This window comes from Camelus bactrianus, chromosome 15 (assembly GCF_048773025.1).
Source record: "Camelus bactrianus isolate YW-2024 breed Bactrian camel chromosome 15, ASM4877302v1, whole genome shotgun sequence".
NCBI classification, from domain to species: Eukaryota; Metazoa; Chordata; class Mammalia; order Artiodactyla; family Camelidae; genus Camelus; species Camelus bactrianus.
Window position 1 is genome coordinate 28,222,596 of NC_133553.1, and position 26,645 is coordinate 28,249,240.

Below are 26,645 nucleotides of genomic sequence, written 5' to 3' on the forward strand. Positions count from 1 at the left end.
GTTGTGGGGACAGAGGTCTCTCCAGGCAGACTGAAGAGCACGTGGGAAACCATAAATGAAATGGCAGTTTCAGAGACTCAGAGAAAATGCATATGGACAGAAGCCAAGAATGCAAGAGGCAGAGAGCAGTTGGGAAGTTGGAGGCTGCCCAGGCCTGAGGAAAGATTTAATCCCAGGGGCTATGGGAAATCACTTAAAAATCTTAAAAATGAAAAATGTAAGTAAATCAAATGGTGAAAGTTATGATTTCATTGGATTTTAAAAAGATTATGCTCCCTGAGAATGGGGAATAGACTAGAAGGATCAGAAGAGGACACCTTAGCAGGTGGCTTGCCTCATCACTTTCTTAACACAGTGAGTGGAATGTATTTAAAACAGCTTTGGACCACAGCCCAGGGAAGCTGCCCTCCTGGAAACAAGACCTCAAGAGAAAAAAAGAGCTCAAGGTAGAACCCCGACTTGCGTGCTCACCTGACTTCCAACACGCCGGGCACACCAAGAAAAATGTGAGATTGGTAGCAAGTAGAGAGGCACGTCTAGTAAAAGCCACCCACTGTTCCCCATTTTCTCTTGGTTCTCCACCCATGGTAGATCAGGGCCTGAATATGAGCCACAGCAACTGACAATGGTTGACATAAAGCAAACACAGGGATCCCCAGATATGCCCCACTTCCTGCCAGAGCCAAGAGAACATTTCCAGGGAGTCCCAGAACTAAATGTGTCTGTGTGTGTGTGTGTGCATGAGCGAGGTCCTCCCAGGGACTAGGATAACCCAGGATAAGTCAGAGGAAGTGTCCTACAGCTAAACTCCTTTGATCCAGGCAGCTCAGAGTGCAGAGCTCTCCATCAAGGCTGGGGTCAGCCAGAGAATCATCTCTGACAGCCTTCCTGGGGCCATATGTTCCTTCTGAAACCCAGGGCTGAGAATCCAAGTCTCTCCTCAGTGCTTCTTGAAGTGGCAGGTGCCCAGGGCGAGCCATGGAAGTGGCAGCTGACATCTGTATGTCACGCCTTGGCTGCCTGTCACATAGAAATAGTTAAAAAAAAAAACACTGAATAGTTTCTATGGGTCAGCATTTTGTCTACTGAGGAGCACACAGTTGACACCGAACAATTATTTAATTGAATCAAATACTTCGAAGTCATCGTTTTGGCCCTATTAGATATTTAGGAAATTGTGGGCAGTAAATTCAAATATTCTAAACAAAGGACTTCTATATTAGTCACTCCCCCAACAAACGCTTGGACACAAAATCAACATAGGGAAGCATTCACAGGTGTTTTTTTCTGTTTCTCTTAAGCAGGAGTCTGTGGTGATTCAAGGTCCTTCTTTCCCCCTTCTTTTCCTTTTTTCTTGAGCACACATCTTTTTTAATTTCCATCCCTACAGATTACAAAATCTTACCAAGAATTAGGTCACTATATGCTTCACCCAACGGGAAACTCCGAAAAAGTCGACAAGAAAATTAGTTCACCTTCAGGAAGTAATTTTAACTTGACTCTGAAATAAAAAACTCAGGACTTTATAGTGACAAAATAAGGGAGAGCTTCCTCTCCTCTCAATTTCTTCTTTCCCTTCCCAAGTTTCAGGCGAGTCTCCTGCCACTGACTCTGCTCCTTTAGTTCTGGAAGATACTGCATGGAAAACAGCAGGAGTCAGCATGGCTCTTACTGACATCTTCCCACACGACGCCCTGGCGATTTATGTCAATCATTATTTCCTCTCTATCTCTATCCACCAGGAGACTGAATGGGTACACAGTAGGCACTCAATCAATATTCGCTGAATAAATAATTGAGCAGCACATTATAACATCAATACATACTAATTGCAGACATTTGGGGAAATGTGTGTCTGTACATGTGTGTGTAATGTTACTGCCCTGAGTTAACCACTGTTAACATTTCAGGGAGCATGTTTGGATGATTCCCTATGAAACTTTTGAAGCCCCCAAAGAGAGAGAATGATAAAATCCGGGAAAAGTTCAGCAAGGCAGTCCAGAGGGCCAGGGAAAGGCAATGAACTGTGATTTGAAAGAGAAGCTAAGATGATACACCAGGGATGAAACTATTCAAATAAGCTCAAGCAGGCAACGGAATCATTCACTCCAGAACATTTCACTGAGGTGCCTTCAGGAACAAAGTTCAAAGGAAGAGCAGATTGTCTATAACTCCATGAGAAAAAAGCTATAGCTCCGGAAGTTTCTGTTTATGCCAGATAATACGGAGAACTTGACCCCTCTCACCCTGTAATCTATGAATCTCTATTATTTCCCTTGCTATGTCCCAGACTCAGATTTAATTGTATTTTGACTGGCAGTGAGAGTTGTCCACACTCCAATATTTACAGAAAACATCAATTTCCATAAGCCGAGATACTTATGAATTACATTAGGATTATTCGTGTGATATATGGCAAATGTATTGCTGACCTAGTTAGAATTCTTCCAAAAGTGCTTTGTTAGTGCATTTGAGAAGTTTAATATGCAGGGTGGCCTGTTTAGAACAGGTTCCACTTAATTCATCACGGCCAGCTGCAGTGACAGGTACTTTAAGCTTTGGGCCAAGAACAAGCTTATCCAGTTCCAAGTATTCATATCCACTCCTCCTTGGACCTGCAGCAGTGGCCACAGCCCTGGGGTTGTATAGATTCCTTGCCTTGCTCTGACCTCTCTGCTCGCCATATGGCCGTTTCTTGTTCCTGGTTATCACAGATCTATTCTAAACTTTCTTGTAGAATCCGTGTTCCTTTTCTTTGTTAATCAGAATCCCCTCCATTTTCCAATGAAGGAATTTCCAAAATTATAGCTTCTCAGACTACCAGGGCTCTGACTAACCAAAAAATAAGTCTCAAAGTAACACAGGAATTACATGAAAAAAGATACGTACCAGGACATGAACGTCCTCAGCCACAGCATCAAAGCTCAAAAACATTAAAAAAGAAAAGTGGGAGAAAATATCTGCCAGGAATTCATTCAACAAATATTCATTTAATGCCTACGATGTGCCAGACACTTGGGTCAGGGATGAAGCACAGACAGTAAGAAAAAGAGATGGAACCCTTGCTCTGATGAATCTTACCCTCTACAGGTGCACAGAGATATTAATCAAGGTATCCCAAGGTAAACAAAAAATGGCAGAAATACCAAATACAACAGCTGAGATGTGTCACACTATGAAAGCATTTGATTGGGGGACGTGGTGTAGCCAGAGGGTCTTGGAACATTTCCCCAAGAAAACAATGACTGAGCTAAGGGCATGTATTACAGCTGTCGGGGATGAAGGAAATACCGTGTTTGAGAAACATAATGATGGCCAGTATGTTTGAGCCTGAGAAGGGTGAGTGAGTGCTGTGGAAGATTGGTTTGGAGGGGTAAGGAGGGACCCCGGAATGCAGAGGCTTTTAGGACATGTTTAACTGCAAGCAACTGTAGTTGTTGGCTTGATTTAAATAGGATCTAAAACCCCAGATTTGGCCCCATAATTCACCCACCATTGTGCCTTCTCACACTGTTTTCTTGCTCATTAATACTTCTTTTACATTAGGGATGCTTACAAAAGGAAGAGCTCCAATGGCTTTGGGATGAGCTATTTTGGACATTCAACTTCAAAGCAAGTTCCTGATGTGAATGGTTGAAACTCCTTGCCTTGCATTCTTCTTCCCAACTTTTTTTTTTTTAAGTGCATTTTTCTGTTGGTCCATTTAGCATGCAAGGATGTGCTGCGTTATCTTGCATTTGTGTTTGCAGCAACATATCTCTGTACACTGCCCCATGGAGTTAGCTAGCAGGTGGCCCCTTAGAATGATTTATGTCTCCCAGTCAATAACCATGGTAAAATAGCCTGTGACATTTACACAGGTGTCCTGTCACATTCTCTGATTTTCATGGTCCTGGAGTTTCTGTGGAGGAAAGAAACATGTGAAACTTGTTTTCAACTGGAGTTTGAAAAGATAAAAAAAGACAATAAAGCCACGGCAGAGCAGAAATTTAAACATGGCAACGAGAGTCTAAGAGAATGCACACTAACGTGTGGGAAAGAGGGGCTGGGATGACAAAGAACAAAATACCGTATCATCTGGAAGCTGAACGCACTCTGCTTGAGATCTGAATTCAAAAAGAGCATTTCCCCCGTTGGACAGAAAGGGGGTAAATAAAGCAGATAAGTCAAAGGACCTTTGAAATTAGAAGTGGGACAACCACATGGGTGACTTGAAGGAACTGGGGTACAGCGGACCTCTGCAGACAGATACCTGCACGAGGGGGAATTACAGGTGGCAGAACACAGCAGGAAGAGACTGCCAAAGCACGGACCACAGCTGGGAATAAGTGAAGAGACGACATTTCCTGTGTTTCCTGGGAGAGCCCAATAGAGACACAAGGAAAACAAAGTACAAAGTCTGCCATTTGAAAGTAGAGCTACTGACCTGGTGCATCTGTGTGAAAAGTGGAAAGTGGTCTTTCTTGTCACTTCCATGCTAGGGGGCCGTATAGGACAGGCAAGTTCTGTTTCTATTGTGACTGTCTTTCCCTATGCTTGGTGCATACTTAGATGATCCTTGTGTGCGCGCACGCGCACGCGTGTGTGTGTGTACATATGGTCAAAGTAACACCACGAATAGTTTAAGGGTTAACAGCTCCTCATCTTGGAAAATCTCTAACGCTAGGAATTTGAGTACTGCACATTACACGATGTCGAGGTCCTATAAGAAAGTAATTAAGTCACCTGTGAATTGAGAATTCAGGCCATATTCGCAGGCCCGCTCCTGTATTTCCTTATAATACGTCCTCTCGCTTATTTTGATGTGAGATATCAGTGATGGGAGAAGAGTTGCTGAAGTGGAAGGGACTGTGCAACGTAGAGCGAGGGGGCTTTCTAACTCATCTGTACTCATGTAGACCACGAGTGCAAAACACCATCACCTATGGCCAGGTGGCCAGGAAGGATCATGGCATCAGCTAGGTTTCCTAATAGTCTGTAAGGCAGACCTCTTTTCTCACTGAGTTATCCAAAGACAAAAGTCTATGTCTCCAGCACAGTAATTAATTATGAAGTCACCACACATATTTCATTAATGTTTGCTTGCTTCTCACAAATCCCTCTAAGGGGGCAGGGGCCGTGTATAAACCTAACCCTATTTAACATACACAAGAAAGAGACTTTGATTGTGATCTGTATGATTATCAAGTTCTTTACTAGACTCTGCGTTCCTTGAAGGAAATGAATTTACTCTTCATTTATTAAACAAATATTTATAACTTTCTAAAGATGGTGAAAATCCTTCCTCATTACCTCTAATGTTTCCCCAACACTTCTGTAATCCACACTGCACTACAAAAATGGTTCACACTCGAGTCATATGTTAACATCTTAAAGCAATGACCCTATGCGGTAAGTACTGGTACGACTTGCATCTTAGTGTGGAAGGGCTAAAGCCAAGGGAGTCCTCGAGGGCACAGAAGGACTAAGCGGTGATGCTGGGATGTGCACCCAGGCAGTTTGGCTTCCAAGTCTGTGTGCTTGTTCCCATCACTCCATTACTTCTCCACCTTTGCATTATCTTTCTGTTACTAGTGTTTACTATAGCTCCTTGCAAAGAGTAGATGAATGCTGACTCAATACGCCAATTAAAGAATGAGGGTGATGATGGTGAGAAGATAATGAAAACAGTGATTTACAGTTACCGAGTACCTGCCATACTGTGTTTCAAGAATTACAAGCATCATATCATATAGTCCCCTCCAGAGCCATAATGTTGGTTTCTGCCTTCTTCACTTCACTAATACAAAACCTGAGACTGAGCAAAATTAAAATAATTATACAAGTTACATAATTGGCCAGCTATAGAGCCAAAATTTGACCACTGGTCTTTCTAACTATAATACCCATGTTCTTCTACTGCAGCTTAAAGACATCAATTCTGGGATTACTTTGCTAACTACTGACTAATTATTTGTAGCTTCCTGTTGCACATGAATCTCTTTTTACAAAATAAGGTTAAAATATTCTTTACCAAGTACAGTTTATTAAAAACAAAAAAAACTACAGAATAACAAAATGAAATCAGTCTCCCTCCCACTCTCTGTCTCTCTTCACACACACACACACACACACACACACACATACACACACAGAAATGCATCTTACCCCACAGGATAGCAAGTTGAAAGTCACTATGCATCAACCATAAATCCCAATGGATCTAATGGAAAGAGTCTGAATGAAATTGAGATTAATATAGTAGGCAAAATGGATAAAATACAATTTGTGATTTAAAATCCATAAAGCAACTCTAAGGGCACTGTGATTTATTCTATATTAAATCCATTTCCCAATCCTAATATTCATGCCCACATGTTTTTAATATGCTATTTAACCACACATTTTACAGACATAAACATCACCGTATGAGCTTTCAATTAGCATTGATTTTCATCCTGAAGAAGTGCCTATTGAAATGAAATGGTAGGAATGGCTGGGAACTGATGTATGTGGAGTTAAAGTGCTGTTAATTCCATTGCTTTATCTGATCCAAAGTCGCTTAGATTATATTAAATTAGCCATCTGCTTGGCTTTCTCCTTGGAATGTCTGCCAGATGCAGAATGTGCTTACAGGTTCATTAACACGACCCAACCTTAACAACCACCTCCTTGTGGTAACACTAGTGACCAGACGTTTTCCTGAGAAGACGTCACGGGAAAAACGTGTCAGCAACACTTAAAGAAACGCTTTCAGAAAAGAATGTTTCAACTTATTATCAAATTTTAAAAATTCCCTTTTATCGGAAGGTAGTTTGAGCCAAGGATTCCTACCAAATACTGACTGATTTTTACTTAATTCTGTTTTGACAATGACAGTCAAGTATAGTCCAATGTGAAAAAAAACCCAATTCACACCAATTTAGATATTTATTAATTACCTTAGCACCATTCACGTGCCATGCATGAAAGTGAATGTTCTGCTACTTTATACTTTTTAACTTAATATTACCAAGTGAATTCCCAAGAGTGGATGACTATTCTACCTGATAGAATAGTAAGGTGTATTTCAGCCTAGTGATGGAAATATACATACATACATACATATATATGTATATATATATATAAACTAATTTCATTACTATGACAAACTATCAGATATGTGTACTGCTATACTCTGAAGCAATTACAATGAGTAACATCTGAGTTGGGTCTTGAACGCATTAGAGGAACTAAATTAGGCATTCTACACAGAGTGAACATTTATTAAAGGGCATTTTCAGTTGCGAAGTTAAACATCCAGTGTGGGGAACTGGAGAAAGATGAGGTTGAAAAGATTCTCAGAGGCCAGATCATGAAGATCCTCGATGGCTTTCTAGGAAGCCTGGTCTTTAATGTGTATGTTATAAACTGAGAGTCACTGGACAGTTTTAAGCAGAAAAGTCACATGGCATGCCTGTAATTTAGAAACGTGAGGAAAGTGTGAATGTCAACAAGGAGTTACCCGAACACAAGCACCTGAGATCAGACTATGGTAATGGAAGAGAGAGAGAATGAAAAACTTAGCCAACACAGAGAAAGTAGAGATGCAGAGAAGGGGATGGAGGGAACAGTTACTTGGGAAGTAAACTCAGTGGGATGGGTTTCACAGTTGGAAATGGGCATGTTGAGAGAGGACGATGTTTCAGATAACCTCCAGATTTCTAATAGGTACAATCCATTGGTATGAGTTGAAAATTGAGAGGAAAGTTATGGAAATTAATTAGAGGAAGTATGGGACCACCCTTTATCTTTGGATATTTTGAATTCAGTGTGAATATTTGATATTCTGGGAGAAATACCTGTAGGCAGTTAGCTTTATAAATCTGAAACATCAGAGAATGGTCTGAGCTAGAGATATAAGTTTGAGGTTCACTGATGTATACCACAAACTTGGGGCCATGGAAATTAAGTGAAGTTATCCAGGGAGGATATGTGTAATGAAAAGATAAGGATGCTAATTATAAAATTCAGAGTAACATCATTTTTTAAGGCACAGGAAGAAGGAAAGACTGCAAAGGTCTATTCAGAGATGTAGAAGGAAAACAAAGGGGAAGTATCAGTGCAGGAGCCACTGAAAGAAAGAGTAACTGTAATAAGGAAAAAAGGTCAAGACACTGTAAGGCTGTGGGAAACACATTTTCCTGCTCTCAGTACCATAAAGCCTACTAACCAAATCCAGCACTCAAAAAGCAGTGGGTCAAAAATGAATGAATGAATGAATGAACAGGCACAGAAATTGATGGAAAGTGTGCAATCTATCCAAACGTGAGTATATACAAAGTAAATTTAAAAAATTCTGTAAGACTGAGCTTCCTGATTTAGCTTCTAATTTATCCATCTAGAAAGAGAAAATCGGAGCTGGAAGATTCAGTAAAATTAAGAAAACTTTTAACACTTCTGCTTTAGAGTTTTAAAATTTCTTTCCAGTACATGATGTCATTGAAGCCTTAAACAGCATTACGGAATACTATCATATCATCATTCTTATCCTCATTTCATAGTGAAGAAAACTAATATATAGAAAAATAAAAGTGAAAGGGCCAGTTGTCTCCACATAGCCTGTGAGGAACACACTCAGGACCCAAATCTAAATCTCTCGGCTCCAAATTCTCAACTGCAGTGAAAAACTAAAATGAATTCTAAGTGCTCTGGACAAACAATACAGCAGTTTGGGCTAGGTCATCTCATCTCTGACTTTAATGGAGTAAAGGAGAGAACTGAAGCATGATGATCTTTCTCCCAGCTCGACGTCTGCATTTCTATTAAATGTTCTAAAAGTTGTGCAATTGTAAATGTCCCCCGGTATTAATGAATAGCTACCCAAACCTATAAAAATACTACTTTAAATTCAATTAATTTTCTAAAGAACTAAAGTTTATGTCTTGGAGCAAAGTATTTCATTTTGATTAATTATCATTCAATATTTATAAAAGTTCATGTTTCTGTTAAGTTGGAGCACTAACTCCCATCACAGGCTATAATAAATGATGATGGGTAATTATTATTTCAATTACCTAGTTTTTTTTTTAAAAGATGTTCACTTGGACTAGAAATTGGACAGTGCTCACCCATTTTGATGCAATGGTTCTGGGGTAACTTGCAGGCAATCGCTGATAATGTAAGAAGTATCACTGTATTTAGGATGTAAAATATATAGAATGGAATGTATTCCAGACAAGAGATATTCAGAGTTGAATTGACACCAACTTTCCTGAAAACATGTCAACTCTACACATTTTACTTACTTTATTTATTTTTATTAATAGACTTTATTTTTAGGGCAATTTTATGTTTTTCTAAAAAGAAAACAGTGCAGATGGTTCCTATATACTCCACATCCAAAGCTAAATCTTCCATGTGTGTCACATTTATTATAATTAATGAATCAACACTGACACATGATTGTTTACTAAAATCCATACTGTATTCCTGTTTCCTTGGTTTTTACCTCTTGTCCTTTTTCTGTCCCAGGATTCCATCTAGGATACCACATTACATTTAGTTTTCATGTTTTTTAGGCTCCTCAGAATGGTGACTGGTTCAAAGAGTTTCCTTGTTTTTAATGACCTTGACAGTTTTGAGGAGCACTAATTAGATACATCATAGGATTCCTCCCTGTTAATATTCATCTGATGGCTTTCTAATGGCTAGACTGGGGTTACGGGCTTTAGGGAGGAACATAACAGAGGTAAAGTGCCATTGTCATCACATCCTTATCAAGGGTGCATCCTATCAACAGGATTTATGACTGTCGACGTTGACCTCGGTCATCTGCTGCTCAAAGTAGCTTGCACAAGTTATACTCATTTTCCATTTTCTACACTGTACTCTTTGAATGGACATCACTGTACAAAGCCCCAAGTTAAAGAGTGGGGAGTAATGCTCCCTCTCAGAGGGTTGAGTATCTACATACTTTATTTGAAAGTTTTCATAATGGGAGATTTCTCTCCTCTTCATGTATTAATTTCTTCAGTCAATTATACTAATATGGACCCATGGGCATTTATTTTATCTTATAGGTAATAATCTAGTGCTACTTCACTTATGTTATTGTTCAAATGGCTCCAGCTTTGCCATTGAGAACTCTTTTAGTTAGCCCACTTGCTTTATTTTAAGGTACATCAGTATATGTGTGCGTGCTCTAGGAATAACCTTCTACATCGAGCTCACTGGAGGAAGTGAAGAGGGAGAAAAACCAAGTTCTCACTTCAATAGATTCAGAATGGCATTAGACAAAATTTTTAAAATATTCTATTTGAATAAACAAAAATATAAATATTATGAGTCCTTATGGGAAAAGCTGCTAAGTAAAAGCCAAGATTTAAATCCATGATAAAACATAAAAGGTTAAATTATTTAATATTATAGAAATTATTATCTAAAAAGCTTTTTCAAATTAGAAAAAAATCAATATTTATAAAGAACATAACTTTATGACTAAAAAATGTGAAGAAACCCATTAAAAATACTATTCCTGACAATATAATTGAGTTGAACATAAGACAAATTTAAAAACCTCAGTAAATTTCCTATACATCAGTAATAGATAAGATAAAAAACGACAACAAAAAATCCATTCATTCTCAAAATTAGAACATGAAATAAACTTATTTTGATGTGCACAATTCTTTGTGATCAAGATAACTAGACTTCTTCTAGCTGTGTGGTAGACCAGATACCCTAAATGGGTTTCTTATTACAAAATAAATAAATAAACAAACAAATAAAGCAAAAATGGTGATTAAAACAGAAAAGTGATCATTAAGAACACATTGCTGACCTAGTACAAATTGAAGATATAAGCAGAGGCCCAATTTAAAAAAAATAGTAAAAGCCAGAACTTTGGTAAGTAAGTGGTATCTCAAAATAGCTTCTACTCCAAAGATTTTTGACAAACCCTCGAGATTTTGAGCTTCCAAACTGCCACTTACACAAATTTCTAGGATAGAAGAAAAGGCTTAGGGCCATCCAAGATAAAGTGCCTATCAGGAAAGCTTCACATAACCCTGGATTCATAATGTACACCCTCAGTATAAGTGTAAACAAAATCTAAAACTATTACACCCAAGAAAACAGCAAGGACATTTTATGTTTAGGTTTTGAGGCCAAATGTAGAGGGAAACTTCACTGAGAAGTCAAAAAACAATGGTTTATATAGCTGAAGAGAAAATTAGTAAAGTGGAATGCACATAAGAAATGCCCCAAATATGTTCTAGAAGAAGACAACGGTGAGGAACAAATATGTGAAGGAATTTTTCTTCATCGACAGACTCCATTAACAATGTGAAAGGCAAACCCACAAGTGGGAGACAACATTTAGATTGCATATGACAGAGGATTTACATCAAGTAGATGTGAAAAAATCTCGTGCATGTCAGTAAATGACTGCAACCCAATTTTGTTTTAAGATAGGTCAAAGACCTCACAAGGTATTCCACAAAAGAAGAAATTAAACAGCTAACAGTCATATGAAAAGGTGTCTGACTTCATTAGATATCTGAGAAATACAAATTAGAACCATAATGAAATACAGCTGTACACCGACAGGAAAAAAAAAAAAAAGAAATGAAAAAAGCCTATTATACTAAGAGGTAGTAAAAATAAGGAACAACTTGAACTCTCATACATTACAATGGCAGAGTAAATCATTTAACCATTTTGGGAAACTAACAATCTGTACAAAAGCTGAACATATCTATAGCCTGTGATACCACACTTTCATTTATTCCAACAGGAATGCACACGTATGTGCATCAGAAAGTATGTATAGTTATGTTTACAGCAGCATTTTCCCTAATAGACAGAAACTGGAAACAAGTCCAATGACCATCAATAAGGTTGAATATATTACTAGAATGGAATATTATATAAACTTTATACATTACTCAGTATTAATCTCACCAGCAGCAATATACTGCTGCACAGAAGGAGCCAGACACAAAAAACTCATACAGCATGAATACAATTAGAAAGTTCAAATACAGTCAAAAATAATATATGTCATTGGAAGCAAAGATTGTAGTTACTTTTGGATGGAAATGACGATGAAGGTAAAACTGGTAAAGGGAGACTTTGAGAGCGGAAAGGGGAAAGAAGGCTATTCACAATGGCAAGAAAAACTTGGCAGACTTCGAAATAATACCAACAGAAGATAAAGCGAGTCTTTCAGGAAAAAATTACAAACTCTTTTGAAGATATTAAAGAAGATCTAAATAAAGTAAGAGATATAAAACTCTGTAGAGGACAAGAAGACTGAATATTATGAGGCTGTAAATTGTCCCCATATTTACGTTTAATTTCAATGAAATTCCAAGTCAAATACCTACAAATTGTTGATGGAAAGGACAAAGTGATTCTAGAATGTACATGAAAACACAAGAGATTAAAAAAAGAGCCAGGCACTCCTAAAAGAGGGTGGGATGAGGTGACTTTCCCTAACAGACAGCAAGACATTAAAAACCATAGTCATTAAGATTCATGCACATATGCAAATAAGATTTACAACTGAGCTGATCCCCTCTATCAGTGGAGAAAGGACAGGTTACCTAACTGTGCTTAAATAATTGGTTATCCAGGCAAAATAATTAATTTGTATCCCTCCCTCATACCGTACCAAAAATTTTTAAGTAGATTAAAAACTTAAATGTAAAGCAACATTATAAAACTTTTAGAAAAGGACAGAGACAAATGTTGCCATGACCTCGTAACAGGAAAGAATCTCTTAAGCAACACATTAAAAAGAACGAATATTAAAAGAAAATATCACAAGTATATGAAGTTCTGTCATCATATGGTGAGTAAAGGGCAAGCCTTACATTGGGAAAGATATTTACACAGCATATAATTATTAAATTCTTATATTGAATAGACTCTTCCAAAGCAATGCAAAAATACCAAAAAGCAGAAACATGGGTAAAAGGCATGAAGAGGAGAGAAAATAGGAAATAAGCATGGAGGAAGAGTCTCTACCTCATTGAGAATAAGAGATATTTAAATAAAAAACATGGTACATGATAAAAAGATTAATAAATTAGGACCATCCCACACCTACCTGACTGGCAAACATTAAAAAGGCAAATGGTACCAGATGTTGGAGAAATTCTGAAGCAAAATATACTCACCCCCTTTTTGCTGTGTGATCCTACGTTAACCCAACTCTTTGGAAAATGATCTAACATTACTGAGTGACATTGACAGCTTACACACCCAACCTGCCACTTCTAGATGGACGTTCCAGAGAAACTCTTGGCTGTGCATAGCATGCGTCTTGTACAAGAATATCCTCATCCGCATTTTAATAAAAGCAAAAGACGGAAAAACCCAAATGTCTTATCAATCATTACATGTACAAATATATTCCAGTATATTTTTATAGCAGTAAAATTGTGAACCATACTACAACTACACAGCGACTTATAACTACATGGATGAATAATTGAAGCACAATTTTGCTGCAAAGAAGCAAATCAAAGAAGCAGCCCTACCATATGTTGTTGAAGTGTGTGTGAGATGTTAGACTATCTTTAATAAAAGCATGACACTGATGAACACAGAATCCAGAATAATGGTTCCCTGGGGGAGAGAGTACGGTATGCAATCAGAGGGCCACTCTGACCATTATTGCTGATCCTCTTCTTATTAAACTGAGCTTTGACTATCTGGGTAATCATCTTATTTTTCTTGAAAATTGACCTATGTATTTTATAAACTTTCTATATATGGAATATACTCCATCATACAAAGTCAAGTTACGGAGAAAAGAGAAAAATACGAAAGTTTTATTTAGCTGGTTTAAAGGTTTGAATAAAAGAGATTTTAAATCTCCCAGATGAGAAGCTAAAGCATAAAAGAAGAATATTTTGAGATTTCCATACAGGTCTAAGTCTCAGAAAAATAACTGTTCTCTGTAATCTGACTATCTACAAATTGAAAAAAAATGTATATATATGAACAGCTTAAAATATTAAGGATATTCTGGAAAGACCAGAACCTTGGGGGTTTTTTGTGTTTTTCTTGTTTTGTTTTGTTTTTTTTTTCCCTTTTTGTGTCTCCATAGATCTCCCCAAATGGGATTCTGAAAAACCCAGATAAAACCAGAAACCTTGCCTGAGGCTATAGCATGTGTCCATGGTAGCCACTGCCTCTTTCTTCTTCACTATTTTTGCTTTGGCCCAGCTCATAGCCGGTTCCTTTTTGTACCCCTGCTAAGTGCCTCCAGACCACACATCTTATCATCACACACTCCTGACCATACTGCAGCCTCTTTCCTATCAATTTGAGGGCTACCCTACTTAGCTAGAGGAGCACCCATGGAGACCCCATCTGCCCTTACCTCTTGCAGAACCTTGTGGTGCCTTCTAACTATTGCCATTTTGAGCCTTTTGCCGTTCTCAGATATCTAATTACAAGCCTTTTCTGCTAGGTTAACTGTACGACTTTTCTCATTTGGGGGTCTTTTAGAGGAGAGTCACTGAGCGGAAGCAAACTCTCATTTTCCTTCTCCTTTCAAGGAAAACAAATTCAGGGATTGGTGGGGCCAGGAATGCAAGTTTAACGGGCAAGAAGAGACCAGAAGCATCTCCACACTTTCCTTGCATCTCTGAGGTTTCACATTCCATGTGGACTCCTCTCAGACCGCCCCCTCCTTCCCAGGCATCTCTCCCCAGGTCACCTTTGCTTCTCCTTGTGCCCTGACTTTCCTCACCACCATCCCCTCCTCACATTTATGAAACATCTTTGCATCTGTATCTGTAGCAAAATGATTAAGACATAAGAAAAATGAGAGACTGCAATAGAATAAATGACCCCCCTATATTAACAGATAATTAACCCCCAAAATTAGAACTCACTAGAAATACAGTAATTCAAATTATAGCAAATAAAATAATGTTATACATGCATTGACATATGAAGATGAAGATAATCTGATTATCTAATTTAAACACGATTAAAGATAATTGACAAACTAATTGCAATACTATTTTAAATTAGTTCTTTGGGAAAGCAAAACAGACATAATGTAAAGAAACCATAGAGATATTTGTAAAAGGAAACTATGCCATGTATGTAATGTATGATATGCACACTATATTCAGAGGAGAGGCATTTACTCCAACCTTTTAAAGCAAAAAACAAAATTCAGCTTACCACCACTATCCACAACAAAAAACCAAATTAAGAAAACAAAGAATGTATTCAATATTAAGTTATTTTAATAAATGACGTCACATTAACAGATGAAACATTTGTTCTGATATTTAAGAGCAGAAATATTTATGATATAACAAAAATTGATAGCAATAAGTCTATAAATATACATTTTGCCTGCTGACTTCAACATGCACTGTTGAAAATGGACATTTTGTCATAGACTGTAGTTGGATAACAATGCTTGACAATATGAAATTGCCAAATTTCAGCTGCTTTCGAACTAATAAAAAGGAAATGGCATGTGGTTAAGTCTAATATATTAAAAATGCTACCTTGGAAAAAAAAGGAGCATACTGTTTTGCTCTTAAGGAATGCCAGTCAACAGTATTTATAAGGGCAGAGAGCATTAGATTCCGCAGACTTCTTAAGCCTCTTCAGTTTAATTATAAGCCCTTTGATGTTTAAGATACATTAAAAAAGTCCTTTGAACCCATGTATTTGTTTTTTTGCTGCACGATCTAAATGTTTTCTAGTCTTCCCTTCACTTACAGAGCCGCAAGCATGTGACAGTGATGAACAAAGGGCACCTAATGGCACGTAAGCCCATATTTCTAATAAAATTCTAACGTGCCCCTCTACACAGTGCTTCAAGCCTAACCGGCTGCCTTTCAGCCTCTCCTGCCTATGCAAATCCATTTGGCCGAAACAACCTGAGAAAACCAGAATTATTTGCAGAATCACTGCAAAGGAGTTCAAGCATGGAAGAATCATTATTCATAATTTGCTGCCTATGGTAAAAATCAGTACCAGTCTGTTCATTTTCACTTACTTACTCACTTAATAAATCATCGAGGAGACATGATTTTCAACCTCCCCCAAGAAAGACGAAATTCTTTCAGAAAATAATCACTCAATGATTTAAGCTGAAAATATAAATGTAGTGCACACAGTACATAGAAATCTGTCAGCTATATAAATCTTACGCGTGTCCTCCTCCTCGTCTGTGGTATGACAATGCTAAGACACCAAAGGATGTTTATCAGCAAGATTTTTCAAATTGCTCAATGTCAAAATTTCTCATAGACATTTTCAAAAATTAAATAAGTTGGATATAAACTCCACCCTGGTTGAGTCAATTTGGGAAAATGGACTTAAAAAAAAAAACAAAAACAACACTTTGGATAAGAACGGATTTCTGGTGGGGTCTTTTTAAAAATCGGGTTGAAAACACAAAGAAGCAGAAAATCAGAAAATTAAAGGAAGAATTAAAATAAGGAGGAGAAAAGGTAAAGGGTAACTTTTTTTTTTTTTTTTTACAAACTATGGTAGGGGACTTAGACACGAATGATGAAAGCGAGGAAATGTGTGTGTGAATAACGACTGTTGAATCTGTATCAATCACCGTGTGCTAGGCTACGCCGTGTTAACAAACAGCTTCTAATCTCAGAGGCTTATGAGGATAAAGGTTTATTTCTTACCTTCACTGGCTGGGATCCAGGCTGATATCACAGCTTGCCTGCACCTGGGACATGTGTTCTCACTGCACAGGGAAAGAAACAATGGTGGAATCATGGGGTGGCTCTTTAAACTTCTCAGATGTGGCCTCCTTCACTTCTGCTGGCCTTGCATTGGCCAAAGTTACAGGGCCAAGCTTGACATCAGTGGGAGGCACAATACATTCTCCACAGGGAGGGGCCCTGCAATGACAAATGTGAGAGAATGGCAGCAAAGATTAGGGAATAATACAATATACCACAACTTCTTACAATACCCTTGATCCACATCAGATGGAAATTTCCAGATAAACTTAACTTCAATCAAGGATAAGTTGTCTCAGTGGAACCTTAGTAAAGGAATTTAATGACAGAGGAATTTTTTTACAACTATTGTAAAGGGACCAATTTTTTTATCACATAGTTGGCAGCCCAGTGTTTATGACCATACTAGTTCATGATCATGGTTGAGATAGGCATTATAGTAAGGATTAGAACTGATGGCTGCCTGTCTAAGTTTATTTTTCTTATTTCATTGTCTGTGGCTGGGGCTTTAAGGGGATTGTAGACATTGTTCTTTTCTTTCTTCCCTGAGATTGGAACCAGTTATGCAGCATAAAAGACAGAAAATGGGGAGGAAAATATTAGCTGCATTTACGGTAAAAAACAGTTGTGCAATGTAACATTAGATCTGCCAATAAAAGAGCATGTTAATACTCACTGCCCTTATATTAAACAGACTTTTTCATCCTTTACTGGCAAAACCAGAAAACTTCTAGCCTCTAATAATGGGAACAGCACTTCCCTACATGGCTTAATACAAATCCAATCTTTCTCTGCAAGTAGACCAATCTGAAAGAGGAGAGAGAAAAAGTGGTAGGCTTTATTTAGTAAAGCATGCTCAACTACTTCTTCCAAAGTCATCAATCAAATAATTTAGGTCTCCTGCAAGGCAAAGAATTTAGATTAAATAAAAGGAAAACATGAAGAGTGTACAATAACTATCCCCCCCAATACTGTCCAGCTTTCCAGTCTCTTAAACTGTTGATCTTATACATTATGTCTATGGCCAAGCAAGGGTAGAATTACTCTTTACTTCCATCTTTATGAGGATGCTTTCACAAAACCAAGTATACTGTTTTGTATTTCTTGGAATAATGGGTGAGGAGTTTAGATTTTTCCACAGAATGCTCTGAAATGAGCGAGAACAATACATTAATTCATTCTAAAACCTTTCTATACTTAAGGGGAAAAAAATCCTTCCTACCTGCATTATGTCAGTAGTCAACTAGAGCCTGGGATGTCTTTCATTGGAAAGATTATTATTTTTTCAGGACCACATAAGTTGCATTGGTTCAAAAACACCATTATATGCCCTTCATGTTAAACAATCCAAAGAATTTCCGTCTGTCACAGCACACGTAGCCCACAGGCCATACCTAACTCTAAAGGAATTACCTAAAGCCAAGTTACGGCCCCAGAATCCAGAACCTAGCACTGCAGGAGTCCCTTACCAGGGTGACAAAAGCAGATCATAATGCCACCTATAGCAGGGAGATCCAAAGGAAGAGAAAGGAATGAGCTAAGCCGAGCATGGTGAAGTCTTCCTCCCAAATTCATCAGGCAGAAAACATACTCCTCTTCTTATAGGGATAAGGGATGCAGAGAAAAACCAGGAGTGTCAGTGTAGCTGAAGACCTCCCACATAATGACATGAGAAGTCCTAATACAGAGACATACTGCATTGACCATATCTGCTCTTTACAAAAGCAACATAGAGAGATGTTGTTTTCATCACCATATCTTCCTGATGTCTAAAGAATTCTTTGGGATCTGCCCCCAAAGGTCCTTTGCAAGGTGCTACCTCTCTAACCATAAGTTCAAAGATTACAGATAAAACAAGGCAGTCTGTAATTAATTAAGACCAGACAATCACTGAGCTAAGTAATTCTTTCTGGTTCAATAAAGGCTACTAAGTTAGCAGGATAATTCAAGCGGAAGTCAGAAGAAATTAAGTGTATACCATGTTTATAAACACCACCTCCTTTAATAAATAATCTTCAATAAATTACATTAGAAATGTTTGGTATATAATAGGTTTACCTATCAGGGTCAAAAATGATCTTTATTCATATGGCAAAGTCTTAGATAGCCAATATAAAAGGAAGTATTAAAAATAATAAAAAAGAAGAATGAAATTACTTTACTTGTAATGATTAATTCCCCTTTGACCATAACTTATGCACCGATATTAATTATCATAGGCTGAGAAAGGCCTCAAAAAAGATGTCAAGGACCATCTAGTCTTGAAGGTCATTTATTCCAGTTTATATAGGCGTTTACATTTTCTCTATTAAATTTCTGCTTCCTCCATTACATCTTTGCTGAAGTCGTCCAGACAATTCTATGCTTCCATGAGTAACAGAAGATCTGGTGAATCTCATCTAACATGCTGAGTAAATATGTGTGTATCTAAATCTTATTCACGTTGCAAGATTTACTGTGTATCTATTACAAGAAAGTTTCCCAAAGTCACACAAATTTATGACTAGACATTCATACCAAAAAATTGCATGACTAGACATCACTATAAATTTATACATCTTGTCATATAAAAATGTGAGCACTGTATGGCCATAATATATACTATGGATATTTTCAAAATGATTTGAGGTAATTTATAATAAAATCGCTTTTAAAATAGAATAATGAGATGTAAGTATTCTAGAAAACATTTGGAAACTCAATAATCATCAAGACCAATTAAATACTACTTTACTGAACTGTAGATATCTGTGTGTCTTTGACCATAAGACAACAAGATGGCAAAGCTAACAGTCATTTTATGCAAATGAGAGGCTCAGATTTCTTTTCCTGGCTAGTTATGGAAGCATCCTATCACCATGTTGTACTTACAGGGAGACATTTTTCCCCCAAAGTTGTTCTTGTCCAAGTATGTAATTCTGAGTTCATCATAGGGTAGGGATGAACAACAAAGTCTGGACATCTTTTTTTTTTTTTAAAGCAAGTTAACTATCTGCCATCTCAGAATGGCTTTTACAGAGCATATGAATTTTGACTGTATCTTTTTTTTCCCCAGAATGAGGCATTACAAAATAAATCCCTAGTAGATATTTGGTGGAATTCACAGTTTGCTCATTTTAAAGCTGGGGAGAGATAAACAAAAATAAATTTTGTCATTTTGGTCTACCCGAAATGTTTAAAAAATAATTGAATACGCTGTCATTCTGTTTTTTACAGTCATAACCAGAAGATTAAGGTAAGTTCTGCAAAGTATGCTATTAATACTAGATAATCTATCAAATTAATATTTGTTGATATTTATAGCCCCTATGTAAGGAGTTGGATCCATAAAAATAGATTGGATAAGGCCAAAGGTCTAATAAGATAAAAAAAAGTGAAATATATAATCATAATATACTGTGCTAAATGCTTAGATAATGGTACATACAGTGAGGTTATGAATGGTCCATTGGAGGATTCTTGATTTTCTTTGTCTTGACAGATGACTGTGCTTGCAACTCAGCTAAAAACTGAGTTTATTATTTGAGAACATGTTAATGCATTAGGGATTTGGAGGAAAATCTCTGCTATATTACTTTATAACTGTGTAAATATAATCAATGTACTATTTATTCTCAGCCTGGTTCTGAGAGTTATATAAATATACAATTGCTAAAGCCCATGTTATGCACTTTCCTTCAATTTGACTTCAGGCTAGATATTCTTTCAATAACTACTACACAGAAATATATATCTAGCAAACATAGTATATATATTATATATATCAAATATTGATTATATGGTGGGTGAGCTTTCTACAGTATTTAGATATTCACTATCATTTTCTACTATTTTTGTTTTCAACTCACCTTCAAGTACATACAAGGAACATTGTGACAATCAAAAGCTCATTAAGCGATTGAATATGGATTATGTAAGTTACAAAGCAGAATATTAATTAGATGGGTGTTTTTTAAAATAGATTTGCCTTTTAAAAAAATTTAATCACTTAGAGGATTCTGCATGATGTCTGTTAACTTTTAAAATGTCCTTCTAGAGCAATAAAAAGTAAGACTTAGAATTTAGCAATGTACAAAAAGTTGCACCATTCTTCAGGCCTGCTCCAAAGATTTACACCCTGGATTAACCATTAGGTATTTATTTCAACCAATAGCATTTATCAGCTAGAACAAGGGCATTATTATCCCCAAGCAATCCACAGTCCTCCTGCATCACTATGAGACGTATAGGATCACTGAACAGCAAAGTCCAGACCCATGACCTTGGCCTCGCTATTAGCCTTGAACTTTCGGGCAAGCCTCTGACGTATGACTGGTCCTATGCTAGCCAGGGAGCTGGGTGAGAGATGACATCATGCCTATTTTGACGGAGCTTATATCCTTGATTCCTCTTCCCCCACCTTTTTAACATTAAAGTAATCATCACAGTTCATTGAATAATTGTCTTAAAACTTTCTTCCACAAAGGAATTCTATCATTGAAACTTCTGCTTCCTTACAACATGGTCCACATGAAATATGTTTAGCCAAAATTACTGAGTAGTCGTATTCATGAAAAAGTGAATGATTGAATTCAACCACTGTGATACATTGGCAGTTCTCCTCAATTTCTCAGTCAAATTGTGGATGCCTCCTCCCTCGAAAGCTATAGCCTTCCAGATGCAAGTTTTACTTGAGTATACAGATAATTATAAAAGAAGAGCAAATGGTTCATTAATTTACCAAGTTAATATTAGCCTATGTTGGTCTCCAGCCAAAAAACACTGACGAGTAGTAGGTGGTTATAAAATAAGCTTTCCTATGTCCAAATGACATCTATATTCTATTAAGGGCTTAGAGTCGCTCTGGTGTGCTAGCAAACAAGACTATCATCCACAAGATCTGAGATGCAACAAACGATAATGAGCTAAAGCTCTGCTCCATCCTCACATTCAGTGTGGGGATCTTTTGGGATAAAAAGGCTATTAAAGCCCAGAGATGTCACAGCCATCAAAGCGTCAATATAAAAGTCATTTATTTTTAAGGAGCTTTACTTCATATGTTAACCTTTCCAGAGTTAGGTTCTAAATTCTCCAGGATCAATTAGAATTAATCCAAAGCATAATAGTCGACCACACTTCCCTTTTATTTATTTATTTTTAATTCTCTGGCCAGAAACAGACTGGGCATGCTGAGTGGGCTGTTGAATAGCCCTCTATAAAGAAACACATTTCCTGCCTGTGGTCATTACACAATGTAAATATTTTCCCCGAGAATCCTACAATCCATCATGCTAAATAGGAAAATGATATGGCCTTAGTGCGGTCAACTGTAAGTTCCAGGAAGAAAGCTCATTGGTTTCTTGATGAGTCAGGACCAGTGAGTTGGAGAGGAGTGACGCCCTCCACCTCCATCTGCTCTGGCTTCTTTCCACTAGGGATTAATTGACTTGAACTGAATTAGCAGGTACTCTCCACGCAATTGCTTGATGAGTTGACGATGATCTCAGTTCAACCACTGATTAGCTTGTTGGAATGCCTAGGTGAGGTGATAATTGTTTTGGAAACCTGAATTTAAAACTAAATTTCTGCTGACAATGCAGTAGAAACAGAACTTAATCAGGGAAGAAAACCTGTGCCCTTTATTTGCTGCACTAGGAAGCACCTCGAAAGACCAGGTCTACTTTGATGCATAAGCTTTCAACACCAATGGCATCTCTGTCCTCCGTTTTTCATCCTCAGAAAGACAAGGAGGGTTAAAAATATCATGTAAAGAATGTATAGCAGATTTTTTGAATCAACAACTGTGGAAAAAACAATGTGAATAACCAAATTAAAGATGTGACAGTTGAGAAATTGAAAACAAGTTATTAGGGAGCCTTGTACACTTGAGGTTCCTAAAAGGTTCTTAAAATAGAATTAATCCTTACAAGCCACTAATGTTTCTGTACTAGATTAATGCTACTATTCACAGAGGCTGATCATCCCCAAGGAAGTTCACAGTACATCAAACTAACACTGTTCACTAAAGGGCAATTATATTTGGTAGAAATAATCCCCTTGAAAGTAGAAAAAGAAAAGAAAATCAATCACTTGATGATTTAATGGACTACCCAACAGCAATGCTAACCATTACCAAATATGAACTACTCTGGTAATTATTAGAACATACTTATTATGGAAAAAAAAACCACTCAGACTTTGGACCACTTTAAATTCCAGCCCATTAAAATTTAATTCATATTGTCTATATAAACAAAAACCAGCAATTTGGGAAATTTATCACAAATTCAAGATATCCATCAATCATTTGATTATTCAGCCATTTAAGAAATATTTATTTATTGCCTTTAATATGCTAGACACTTAGACTCTTTTATACATATAAAAAAGTTCTTTTTAAATAGAGATGTACTTTCCTCTGATTAATGCCTGTCTCCATATGGCAGTTAAATCATACGGTAACAAATTTGTAAATACGTTGAACGGAATGGAGAAATTGTATCAAAACATACTCTTTTACGTCTATTAAGATCTTAGCCGTATCTTTCGTCTCCCTTCATGTTTTCCCTATTCCCAAGGCTTTACCTAACACATCTTATGCTGAAACATGGTCTTCACTCGCTGTTTTCACACCCTGGTTTTGCTACCCTTTCGCCTAGAAGATTCAGCATTTCCATCGTGCCTGTCAAAGTCTGTTCTTCCGTCTAGGCTCTGTGTCAAGTTCAAGTAATAGTAGCAGATATTCTCAGTCAGAGCTAATCTCTCCTGTTTCGGGCCTCTCGTGGCATCGTATGCATATTTCTGCTCTAGCACTTTTCATGGTTTTTCAGAGCTCAAAACTTACAAATGGTCCTTCCCCTCCCAAGACCCGGAGATTCTGGAAAGAGAAGAATACATCTTTCTCTAGTCCAGAGACAGAAAACTATGTAGAAAATTTGAATTAATAGAAATTAGTACCGAAAGTTACAAATTCATCTGGAAAGGATTTGATCATCCCTCCCTGATGATTTGAATTAGCCGAGTTTTTGCAAGCCATCTTCTCTTTCTGTGAAGGTGTTGCAGGATAATTAGTGGTTAATTAGTGGATGTGGAGCTCCAGATCGAGCTAGGCCCCGTATCCACATGAATGCCTGTGGAGAAACTCGTTAAGCTCCTTAAGGCTCAGGTTTCCCGTGGGAAAATGGTGATAATAACAAAACCCATTTAATGGTACTTTTGTAAGAATTAAATGAGTTTAGTATATAAAGAGCAAACTGTAAGTATAAAAAGAATATACTCTTACTAGACTGGAACTCATGAGTACCCCGAAGAATACTGAAAAATGTAAAGACATTTTAGTGGGTTTCGAGGCTATCAATAAATACTTCTTTGACAATTATCTGTACTACTTAAGAAGTGTGCAAAACTCTTCTTTTCCCTTCTCTTTCACAATGGAAATAGTTTGGATTCTCCACAGTTTGAGAGAATCCAAAAACCAAGGCCCAGTTGGAGATTATATATTCCATACCAGGGTTTCTCCCTTCATTTCTATTGACTATTCTCATTTCTATCTCAGGTAAAGGATGTTCCCACCAGTAACCTCTTAAGCTATAGCTGCAAAATCAAAGGCAGGACTACATTCACAGCCCTAGACAATACACTCATGGTATCCAGTGATAACTGAAACTCACAGCTAGTTCCCCAGGCCTGGGCAGGTTTCGCCTGACTCTCCACAGCTAGACACCCTGGCTTCTTTCTGCAATATGGTGAAGTTTTAGCAACAAGAAGAATATTTATTATTCATAATGAGCAATAGAAGTAAAGCGATTTTTATTTATTTTTATTTCCAACACAATTCCTAGATCTATTATTGATGTGCATAAACTGCAGGGACAGTTCAATAACATGGCCAAGAAGAAAACCCAAGTAATCCTAGAATTAGGTACAAAAGACACAAACAATGCTCCAATACGTAAGTAAATCTCCCTTCTTCAGTATTAAATCTTGTTTCAACATTTCCACAGTCACAGAAAACTCGAGTGTTCTTGGAAAGAATTCTGTGCCCAGAGAGGTTTTGAATGTTGTTTTCTTTTATTCTGGGGGTCATTTGTCTGGTTCTAGCAATACACAGCTCTCTTCAGTGTTAAGAACCTTGATTTATGCCTGTGCATAAATCTCCTCCCTCATTTTCCTATCGAGGAAAGCCTGGTAGGAAATAGAACACACTTTGATTAATAGTGCTTTGATAGTTATCACTTCTTTGCATATGAGGAAGCTTGCTAGCTGCCTCTTAGTTGCAAATTAGAAAATGCTACTTCACTCATCCAGTCCTGTCTATGGTCTCTGAGGCCATTTAGTCCTAGTTAATTAACGTGAATGAACGTCTGCTCTTTTCCTGGAGCTGTACCCTGTGAGTAAAAACAGGAACTAGTGTGGTGCCTGACCTCAAAGAGCTTACAGAACAGTCCCTCCTCCAGCATCTGCAGGGGATTGGTTCCAGGACCCAGACATAAGCCAAAACTCTCAGATGCCCAAGCCCCTTATATAAAATGTCATAGTACTTGCAGATAACCTATGCACAGCCGCCTGTATACTTTAAATCATCTCTAGATTATGTATCATCTTTAATACAATGTAAATGCTATGTAAATAGTTGTAAATACCATGTAAATCCTATGTAAATAGTTTCCTGCATGTGGGAAATTCAAGTTTGCTTTTTGGATCTTTGTGGAGCTATTTTAGAGTATTTTCAGTCTGCAGACATGGAAGGCCAACTGCATAGCCAGGCGCAGACACAGAAGTGAGAGTGCGATTCAAGTGTTGCTTCCATACCCTGTACAGAGGACAGGGACCGGACAAGGCACAACAGAGGAAGAAGTAAGTTCTATTAGGAATGGGAGTTTTTAAAATGGACAACCAGTACCCAGCAGCAGCAGTCTGAGATATAAACGTGGTCTTAGTAATAAATTAATCTCCCTAAACTTCTGATGTAAAAGCTCCCCACTGACGTCTCAGGTGTTTCTGGGAGTCCCCAAGTCATGTCTCCTGTGCTCCCAATGTTTCTTTTATTTGCTCTGATCCCACTTTCCTGTTGATGCTCGCTGTTTACAAACCAGTGAAGGGATTTCCTCTTCACTGACCTGGAGCCTTCTGCTTTCCTGCCAGATTGCCAAACCTGACGCCACCGGGGTGCCAAACAGCAGCGTGATCCTTTCAGGCCCCATGCTGCAGGAGACACACTGGGTTTGCGTCCTTTTCCAGTCTCCTCAGGGTTGCATTTTCTCAGCAGCTTCTGAAGCACTACTTACTGCTTGTTCAGGATTTGCACCATGTCCTGCATGATTTTTTTCCCTTTGGGTTTCACCTGCAGCCTCTCCCTCTTATGGATTCAATAGTAGACACTGGCTGTGACACACACTCTCTATAATTTCTAGACATCTGAGCATCAAGTTTTTCCCTGTTGAGTCTTTTCAGCAACCCTCCTATCCCATGATTGTGAATGACAGTCATGGAGGTTACCTGGGGAATGTCAGCTCACCGGTTCATAAAAAGAGCCATTTAGGCTTAGTCCCTGCTATAACTCCTGGAAGAGGTAAAGCCTGAATTTGAACTCAATAACCAGGCAGGAAAGGTGGAGAAGCCACCCCAGGAAGAGGGAACTGCCTGGGCACAGCAAATAATGCGATCAGGCCAGTTTCGTTCCGCCCAGTGGGAAGAGCAGTGTGGCCGGAGAGAGCAGGACCAGGTCGCCCAGAGCCCTGAGCGCTTCGACTGGAAACAAGAACTCCCTTACGCTGACATTAGGGAACCATTAGTCCATTTTACCTGAAGGAAATGACACAGTCTTAGCTGTACACAGTGATGACTGTGATCTCTAAAAACAGGAAGGGAGAAGTGGAGGCTAAAAACACTAGACGGAGATATAGCATTTGGGAGACAACCGTGACCATTTATGATGCGGGAAATCCTACAATGCAG

At 37.9% G+C, this 26,645-nt stretch overlaps 1 long non-coding RNA gene across 2 annotated transcripts in view; it reads right to left on the reverse strand.

The window, feature by feature from the left end:
• Window positions 1–26,645, reverse strand: part of LOC123614969 (uncharacterized) — a 255,660-nt gene that overhangs the window by 19,330 nt on the left and 209,685 nt on the right. For both annotated transcript variants that reach the window (XR_006722485.2, XR_012499091.1), the window contains exon 3: window positions 16,650–16,868. This is a non-coding gene — a long non-coding RNA (uncharacterized LOC123614969). The remainder of the gene's footprint in view (window positions 1–16,649; window positions 16,869–26,645) is intronic.